At 38.5% G+C, this 10,390-nt stretch overlaps 1 protein-coding gene across 1 annotated transcript in view; it reads right to left on the reverse strand.

Annotated features, from left to right (window-relative positions):
- Nucleotides 1-2,675, reverse strand: part of LOC149138573 (pre-mRNA-splicing factor ATP-dependent RNA helicase DEAH7-like) — a 75,554-nt gene extending 72,879 nt beyond the window's left edge. Inside the window, exon 1 of the mRNA XM_089449757.1 lies at nucleotides 2,418-2,675. The gene's annotated coding sequence lies outside the window, so the exon portion shown is untranslated. The remainder of the gene's footprint in view (nucleotides 1-2,417) is intronic.
- Nucleotides 2,676-10,390: the final 7,715 nt, after the last annotated feature.

Genomic DNA, 10,390 nt, shown 5'->3' on the forward strand with positions numbered 1-10,390 from the left:
TGAAAGATAAGCATTAGATACATCTCTTATTCACATGATATACATTTATAATACACTCTTGTGACTCTTGGATTCATCTTCCAAGGTCTCTTGGACTGCCTTTGACTGTTCAACTTCCACACCCTAACCCTTAGCGGATTAGGTGTCCAACATTCCCTCCCCCCCCCTAATCCAAAGGGGTATATATGAGTCCAAGAAGAGAGCTATAATACAAAATACAATAATGCATGACAACAATAAGTTGAATGTGCTCTCTAAAATGATGGCATAAGGTGGGAGAACTCAAGGTCTCAACTGATGGTGGTTTAAGGATTACCACCAACACTGGAACGCTTAGTGCAGTTCCCGGAACTTTTCCAAATATGGCAAGAAGCTGAAATCTTCTGCTAGAGGAAGTTCCCCTAATTCTTTGAAGAGGGAGACCTTCAACCTGGAAAAGGGAGGTCTACACCCTACGGTGGTTTAAGGAAGGCCACCAACCAAAGGAATGCTTAGTGTGATTCCTGAAACTCTTCCAAATCTGGCAAGAAGCTGAAGTTCTGCTAGAGGAAGTGCTCCTTAATGCTTTGGAGAGGGATACCCTCAACCTGGAAAAAGGGAGGTCTACAACCAGTGGTGGTTTAAGGAAGGCCACCAACCAAAGGCATGCTTAGGGGCTTATATGTCTCTGGCTACAACTCTGAATCTGGGTATGGTTGTCATTGGATGTAGGCTCAGGCAGCAAGTTCAAGTTGTGGCTCAGGCTCGCTTGATTTATCTTTGAAATTTGTAGATGACCATCACTTCCCCCCTGTCATATACAAGGTGAGAAGACAAAGAGAACTCAACTACAAGACTTTTCAATACTCTAGAAGAAATTCTGACATATGACTGAAATACCTTCTTGGTTGTTGAAGCCCATTGCCAAGAAGTGATCTATCCAAGGTGAATATATGTTCTTGCAGGAGGTTTATTTTTGAAGCATATGTTTAAAGAATGAGTGTGTTGCCCACAATGCTTGCATGGGTGAAGATCAAAATAGTGATCTTTCACATGCCCAACTTGGAAACAATGTTGGCATTTGACAACTTTTGGCTGTGAATGTGGAGGAGCAGAATATGGAACAGGTGAAGGTGAGTTGTCATAAAGAAGCCCAACACTTTGAAATTGAATGGGCTTGGAATAGTCTGGAGTATGAAAGGAGATCTCCTTGTAATATCTAAGACATATTCTGTGCTTGTCGTTGACAAGCTCTTCCCAAGGTCTGATGATTGTCTTGGGAAGTGTAGGCTGAATTTCTACTTTTGCATGCAAATCTTCTCTTCCATGAGGCATTGAATGTGAATCAACCTCAACCTTACTAATTTCATCACTTGTTGGTTGTTGATGGGTGTTTGTTTTAACCTTGAACAAAGGATTGTTTTGATCAAAAAACAATTTATAATGACAAATATGCTTAAGCTCATCTCGCTAGAACTCAGATTCTAGTTGCAAAAAAACAATCTTTTCTTGTGCATTTTGCAAACAGGTTTTAATGTCTCTAAGAATGGCCTTGTCAATCATGATTGTATTGTCGACACTAGAATGTATTAGATTGTTCAGTAATTCCAATACTCCATTCATCATTTTCCAACAATTCAAATTTGCTCCCAAAAGCAAAAAGAGTATTTGAATGTTACACCAAGGGCAAATGAAAAATTAGAGTGTCAACAGAACTTGCAGAAGGGCTATTACCAACACCAAATATAAGTGTAGTGTCGAACTTGGATATCAAGAACAACAACAATATGTTATCCTTTTCAGACACTAAATAATACAAGGTCCAACTCACAATGAATTTGTTTTAGCTGTTGGTCGATTGTTGATATCCTTACAACAAGATGCAATTATCTTGCACTCCACTTCTTCAGAACAAATTGCAGTAAAAATTACATAGATTTTAGTGAAAAGAGTATATCAAGAGAAGACTCATATGCTTAACAAAAGGATTTGGTGTTTAAAAGACCCCTTAATAGGACATATGGTCATAATCGGTCATTATTCATGGTGTAAAGAACCTACATTAATACAATGAAATGAATATGAAGATAGCCACTGACTCTCAAAGAACTTCAACTTAATAGTTACATCTGATTAGTGAATCCTTCCAAATCCACCTTTTCAAATGTACCAAAAAATGCATCGAATAAGCTTATTATAGCATTTTCAGATCGTGACCATCAAAACCTGAACAGATGTTAGCCACGAGTGATTCAAAGAGAGGTATTATAAGTGCGGTTGGTATGGCATTGTTAAATAAATTGTATTTAACCCTCTGCACCATGTGTAAAAATCAGGATCGGGTACATAATATAAACAAAGCTCGGAATAACTCATCAGACTCCTTGTACCTTGAATGGAAAGAGAAAACACCTAAAATACCAAATGCATGAGTTCACCTCAAATGTCACGATGGCATAATTGTTGCTCCAACTATTTGAACACGAGACCTCGTACTTCAGTTTCACAAATATTGCCAAAAGGAATACCGAAAACCACCTTTCATTGATGAAAATTTCAGGAGACTAGATCAACGAAAACCCTATCAACAAATTGGAAAATATGTAGCTTGCGAGATTCCAATGCCTAATGTCTTTAGCTCAAGGGTTTGCAGTTGTCTCTCTTTTGCATGAACCAATCAACCAGGAAGATATGAAAGCATCAATCGAACATTCAAGTACTAAACGAAGAGGTACACCGGAGCGCCACTCCCCACACGTTTTGTGAGAATATACAAAATGTTAATACTATCAAGCTTATAAATAAGATTGTTATTAGTGGTGAACTTACCATTTTCTTATTAAAAACAAATATTCCTGGAATAAAAAAACGCGAAGGATGCAAGACAAAAAACAACTTCACATCCTCACCAAAAGGAATGTGATATTGTATCACACTAGCCAAATATAGGTATCACAAAAGCTCCATTTCCTGGAGAAATCGTTGAGGACGGACTTGCAACAACCACCGTGCCTCGCTCTAGTTTAACACAACAAACAAACAACAACTCGCTTCTATTGTGTGATAGCCCTATTAAATAATGCAACAACGACTAACGCATACCATCATACATGAAGGCATTCAACCAAAAACCTTGAGGCTTTCAACCAAAACAGATATAACTCACATTCAATGTAGGAGTAATCGCAACCATACAAACCAGTTCAATGGTCATATTGTCTTCATTTCATTGTTGAGAAAGATAATGAGTCTATGTGCGAACAGATTGGAAAGATAATTTTGGACTAAGCCTTGAGAGATGGCATGAAACATATTTTAAAATTGTACATTGTAGGGATGTGGAGAATGACAATCTTTTTTTAAGGGGATTGTGCATGAGTCAAAATAGTATATGAAAAGGAATGCTCGCCACATATGAGTAAACATGAATGAAGGAATAAATAGTGAACAAACTTGGATTAGAGTTGTAGGTAAACATTATTTTAGTAACGCAACTAAGGTAGAGAAGAATTATGGCCAAGTATAACAAGGGAATTAATTATGGCTAACATACATTGGACGTGCATGAATTGACCCACCAATGGGAGAACGAGCTCTGCCAAGGGAGAAGATGGCAACAAATGGTGGGGAGAGGAGTTACTAAGCACGACATACAGACGCGCAGATGAACACAAATCTGATGAGTATCTGACAAATAAGGCCTAGAAACAAGCTGGATAAAATCAAAATGCTCCACACACCTAAGAATAAAATCCTAACCAGAGATGGCAGGCAGAGAATGCAGATCTTTTGGATGGTGTGGCGTATGTAGGTAGAGAGAAAAACTAGTGATTAGAAACGACAGGTATATGTCTACTTTGATACCATGTTAAACATAACCATGGCGAAGACGGAATATGAAAGATAACATTAGATACATATCTTATTCACATGATATACATTTATAATACATTCTTGTGACTCTTGGATTCATATTCCAAGGTCTCTTGGATTGCCTTTGATTGTTCAACTTCCACACCATAACCCTTAGCAGATTAGGTGTCCAACAGTCTCAAACCTTGATTCTCATGAACAAAGCAAACAATGACCAACAAATTCATTAGCAGGAAATCATAGTGCATATTTGTTAGGAAAACCTTAAGTAATTCAAATCCTTCAGCAAATTCTTCTTTGGTTAGCAACATATTGTCTCTAAACAACTCTAGCCATAAGGAATTACTCTACCATCAAGATCATTCATCATCGTACTTAATATCAACCTCACTTCTTTAACACATCAAAATTATAACTTTGTTCTACACTTCAACATCATACAATTTCTAAACATAAACATTGATTTCATTGCCAGAATAGTCGCTACAGTTAGAAAATTATATATTACGGAGCAATGGAACATATAAAATATTGCAGAAATATAAACACAGAAAATGTATAAAACAAGAGAGACACAGATATACGTGGTTCACCCAGTTTGGGCTACATCCATGGAGAAACAGCCAGTCCTTCTTTTATTATATTATCCAGCAAATTGAAGAGATATAACCTATAGCAGATCCGCTGTAACACCCTCTTCACTCTCAATCTTCTCTCTCTTTCTCACTCAAAATCCAGATATCCATAGACACAATACAATTCCCTCATATATAGTAAGGGGTTGCCTTCTAGGGCAAAAAACCCTAAATTAAACATAACTTCTACCATCAGATCATCTGCCTAATGAATGGCCCAGATTGACTAGAAATTACTAGACTTTTACAAGGCAAATTTTACATCTATTTTAGTTTCGGGGGCGCTGCCCCCGGACCCCCCAGCTTGGGGGGATTTACCCCCCCGGACCCCCGCAGGGGGGGGGACAAATTCCCCCCGCACCCCCCAGCGTGGAGGGGTGTACAGTCTTCCTGGGGTATACATTCGGCTGAAACCTTTGAATACAAAAGATAATCAGGCTCCACACCCAACAGATACAATTACCCTTGTCATATAATGTATTATGATCCAGGGAACCTGATAGTATGATACAACCATATATCATCAACAACACCAATGGTAAACAATATTCAATGATTAGTACAACAACTAACCCCTGTCACACAACAAATATTTAACTCCCTCTAGACATCATTTAGATCACAACACCACTTAAATAAACAATAGTATGCTCAACAAAAAACTCATTCTTGTCATATAATGTTTTGTGCATAATTGTACTCGATGTACACAACAAGAAACTTCACTAACCAATTATCTCGACACCACATGAATATCTTCATGGAATGACTCTATTACAATCTCAAAAACTCTGATTTCTTCGACACAATGGTCTGTATCATAACTCAGTAGACAAATATACCCAACACCAATCACATAACACTGATAGTGAAGTACTCACCAATATCTAGTACATCAATAGCTCTGGCATCAACAGCATATTATCAGTATTAAGCTCAACATCATACCTGGGCAATAAACAAAACTATGATTGTTATCTAGTAGCTTTGTTCTTGTATCTCATAAATAAGAGATCCATACTATGATTGTGTAATCAACTCTGACTTTCACCTGACAAATACTTATTTGTTGAATTTTTGTAACAGCCATGGGTTAAAATTCCATGTAATAAAGTTAATAAAGGAAAAATAAGACCAAGGTCATGGGACACGTATTCCAAGTTGAATGATGGGCAAAACATCATAGCGTGTGTTCATTTGATTTCTTATGGCTAAAAGGAAATTGGCAACGACAATGGAAAAGGCTTTGAAAAGACAAAGAGGCATTATTTTGTATTTATTTATGAAAATAATGAAAAATAGGAGAAAAGGAAGGTGAAAGGTCATAGATTGCATGTGAGGAGGAAATTGAAGGAAAATAATGGGAAATGAAGAAATTAGAGGCCTCATTAATAAAAAGGCTTATGAGGATCAGTTCACAACCTTTTGTCAGTTTTAGCTTGGAGCTCTCTCTACTCTCTCTATTCTCTCGTACACTTGCTCACTTAGAGTATTATTAGAGCACTCTAGCATTGGAGGAAGGAAGGCAAAGGAAGGACAAGAAATCAAAGGGAAGCAAAGACTAAGCAAGGAAGAGTTGGATCATGCGACTACAACGGGATTACTTGCAAGTATCGAGTTGCATGTATGATTTCCTTGCTAATTTTGATGCATGGTATATGCATATGTGTATTTGGTTCTCTTGTTGTCATTAGCATGGTTTTTTCCAGGTGTGATAGTGGTTTTCAGCCTTGCCTTACCATTTCTGGATAACCATGGTATGATGGGGTTCTCTTGCTTGGTTGAGTTGGATTGTCGGATGGTTTCGAAACTGAGTGGGGTGGTCTAAGGAAAATTCCCAAAGGCCTAGAAATCCCTATACCCACAAAAGTGGGATATGTGATAAAGCCTAAGGGTGGAGACAGTGAAATTCCTCATGATTTAGGTGGAGAGATCCAGAGGCATCCATGCTTGTTTAGGGCCTAGTGATCCCTGGACCAATAATGGTGGGATTGTGGTAAAGCCTATAACATATGTTTCTTGTTTGGGCCTAGGAATCCTCGACTGGTATATAGCAGGATATACAATAAAGCTTGGTTTTATAGGTGCTTGCTACGGGCCTATAAATCCTTGACCGATTTGGCGGGATATGAGGTAAAGCTTGAGAAGCATGGTTGGTTTTGTTGTGAGTCCCACATTCATGCTTGGAATATGGCACGGAGGTGATTCGCTGAAAGAAAGATTTGGTTCAGCATATGTTAATAAGAACTTTTTTCTTCTTGTGTTCTATGTGTAAATGTACTTGTTATTATTTGGATATGACGGTTGTTCCATTAATGTTGTTTATCTGGTTATATGTTGGTTACAAACATGGTTTTATGACAGTCTTGAGTTATGGCTCTTGTCATGTTTTGGTTAGTATATGAAATGTTAATGAAAGAATGACATAATATATGATAATGCAACTATTGTGAGAGTGCATTAGACCTTCTTAACGATTCTCAGATAAGTATGAAATTTCTATGTTCAGATGTGTATTTATGACATATACATTATATGTTCATGATGTGTTTGACGAAATGTTTGTTGATTCAGAGATAATAATAAATAAAAAAAGGCTCAAAAATTAAGGTGCTTAGAATCTCCCAAAATCAATGTCAAGTTATAGTGTTTGTCATCCTGATTCCAATGATGCTTGAATCACATCAATCCGATGTCATATGAGGAACTTATGGCATTCTGAAGTTTTTGACGAGCAACTAAAAAGTCAACAACAGGGTTCGTACAAGTTGCAGATGGCTCATTTTGGGTTTGAGGTGGCCCAATAAGATGTTGCCAAGTGGCCAAATCAAAGGGCGACATGTGGCCCTCTATGGTTAGTTAATTTTTTTATATAAGGGTCGAATGACCTCGGTAGGGTTCGACCCCCAAACCTCCCACAATGCACAACAATGCTTTACGAACATGCCATCGCAATGGTTCTTAACCCATATTAGTCATTGAATATATTTATTATGGTATGGTTTTATATATGGGAGGAGGGGTTGGGCGGTTGGCCCTGACCCCAGGTCTTTGAACACCAATATGCCCACGACGCAAGTGGAGTGGAGAGGGGCGAGCAAGAAGAGCTATCCCCCAGACCTATTGGCACCCATACAACCGAGCAGAGAGCTATGGTGGGGGAAGGAAACTTAGCCCTAGCCCTCGGTCTTATGCACTACCCACATGATTGCAAACGAGGGCTCCAACAGTGGGGGCGGGCGGTTAGCCCTAGCCCTTGGCCACATCAATGCCCATACAACCTTATCCTAGAGCAGAAGGAGCTAGATTCGGAGGGGGTGGGCAGTTGGCCCTGACTCCCAACCATATTGCCACATATGACCATGCCGAGACAGAGAAGGAGGGTTAAATTGGTGGTTAGCCCTGACCCCTGGCCACATGGATCAATATGACCCTAATTTGGCGCTTAAGGGTTATTGGCGAATTTGAAAAGGTGACAAAATGCACCTTTTGCGATGGGAAACGTATTGGTCCTAGGCGAAATTGTCTCTTGGAAAACTGTGAAAAGGGCGAAATCATCGCGAAGTTAGTGAGTTTTGCCAATTTTCAAGACAAATAATAGAGCTTGGCTTGGAGAAGCATATCTTGCTCAATTTTTTAACTTTTTTGAGCTCAAGAAGAGCCTAGATAGGGGTTTTTGAGTGTCTTGGACTCAATGGCATCCTTCATTTTCTGATTTGAGCACTATATGATGGAATTTTTGTAGAGTGAGGTTCTTTAGTGCTAAAGACAATCAGAGTTTTGCAGCAAGTTGAAGGCATATTTGAGTATGGAGAGAGCCTAGTAAGAGGTTTTCCAGCCTTATAGTTTCATCCGCAACAGTTGTTACTTCAGCAGAGCATCTATTTTCAGTCTTTTCTCAATGTGCTCATGAGAGAAGCTCTTTTCAACACTTCATTGTGGAGTTGTTGTATGTTTATGTGCTTGGATTTCAGGTGGAGTACAAGGACCTGTTGTGAGAGTGTCCTTTTTCTGTTGGCCATCATGACATAATGTAGGGAGTCATATTTTAGAGTGAGAATTATTTGTAGGAGAAACAAGCCACTCTTGTGTCAACAATTTGTGATGTACTCATTTGTTGTTGAAATCAATATAGCAGGCCTAGTCATTGGAGTAGGGTCCAAAGACGTAGCCTAGGAGGGGTGAACTCTGTTATCAAATTTTGGTTTCTTCTCTTCATGTTTATCATCTTGAGTTGCATGTGAATTTGTTTCTCTTTTAAGTTCATGTGAAAATTTAACTCACCATCTTGAAGAGGTTGTGAAACTTATTTTAACTTTAAAGTCCCATTTTTGTAACTTGTAAAGTGTTAAAGGATGATCAGTTTTTAGTGGGGAGTGTTGTTATCCCATTTCTAGATCAGGTGGTATCAGAGTTGGTTCTAACCAAGTTGCAAGTATGGGCAAGAAACTGAAGTGTGAAAGACTCCAAGAGTTAGAGGAGATTAATCTATCTCTTAGAATGAAGAATGTTGAGCTAAGGAAATTGCTTGAAGTTGTAGAGGAGGAGAAAAGGTGAATGTGCCTACAATTGTAGCATGTAGTGGACGAATAAACTGGTGAGAGTTCCATCCCTAAAGCAACAAAGAATCCCTCCAAGATGAATCCAATTTGTGGGCATGTTCTGAACATAGGATATGGATCATATGTTGAGAATGATGCTTGCACTTTTTGTCAGCATCTTAAAGATTCTCCCTATGTGCCAGTTGGTAAAATTAGTTGGCTAGAGTCATCATCCACTTTGTCATCAACATCTGAAATAGAAAAGATGGATGATATGCCAAAGGAGGTAATTCATGTTTCTAGTTCTATTCCTTCAACTAATGTTGATAACACATCTTTTGCAGCCTTTGAAAAACATACCAAGGGTATTGGTATGAAGCTTTTAACTCAGATGGGTTATGATGGAAGAGGCCTTAGAGTCAATGTCCAAGGTATTATTAATCATATCGAGGTGAAGGAACGACCACGATATGAAGGATTGGGTTATGGCCATGGAGAAATTTGAGGGTGCTCTAAACTTGTTGAGGCAAAGAAATCATTAAGTGATGATATGTCACACCATCATGGTAGTGATAATGGAAAATTGTCTCCAAAGAGAGATGAATGTTCCAAGGGACATGCAAAGTCCAATTCTTCTCATCAAAGTCACAACCCAAAGGACATGTATAAGTGTCATGGGGATTCCATAAATGTTGGTGATTTTGATTATTTATGGAAAATGTTTCCTTTCACATTTTGTGATGCATCTGACCATATTGTGGTTTATTGTGAGCAACGTAAGGTGATGGTCAAAAGAATGGAACAAATCCTTGGGACAAGGCATGAGGAACCTCTCTCAGTTATGAAGACTTCCTTCTCAATAGGCAAGCATAAGCATTTTTGTACCCATTGTAACATGAATGGGCACTAGATTGAAAAGTGTTGGAAACTCCATCCGGAACTTCGTCCCAAGAAGGACAAAGAGGTCATATGATCCCTTGCAAAGAAATTAACATGTGGCAAAGTGGAAACTAATGTATTTCTTGAAGCAGCCTTCGAAGCAGAGTGGGTGCAGAAAGAGAAACCATAAGCCTGGTTAGGCAAAGAATGGGTAGACTATTTTGTATAGTTTGCTTTCTTCCTAAAATTGTAATTACTTGTTGTATATTTATGTTTGGGTACTTTGTAAAGTGAATTCATGTACAATCACTTATCTGCAACAAGTGTGTTTTATTTGGCATGTTATGATATTTTGGCTCGATGATGAGTCCATTTGTTTGGGACTTTTGGGATGAGCATTTACATGTCATCGAGTATGCCTACAGTTGTGTCAAGCACTCACTTATACAAGTATTTCGATGTGAAGCTTGTTTGTGAATTTGA

Source organism: Pinus tabuliformis, chromosome X (assembly GCF_031772625.1).
Source record: "Pinus tabuliformis cultivar Carrire ecotype Pingquan chromosome X, CPIR1, whole genome shotgun sequence".
In the NCBI taxonomy this organism is placed as follows: Eukaryota; Viridiplantae; Streptophyta; class Pinopsida; order Pinales; family Pinaceae; genus Pinus; species Pinus tabuliformis.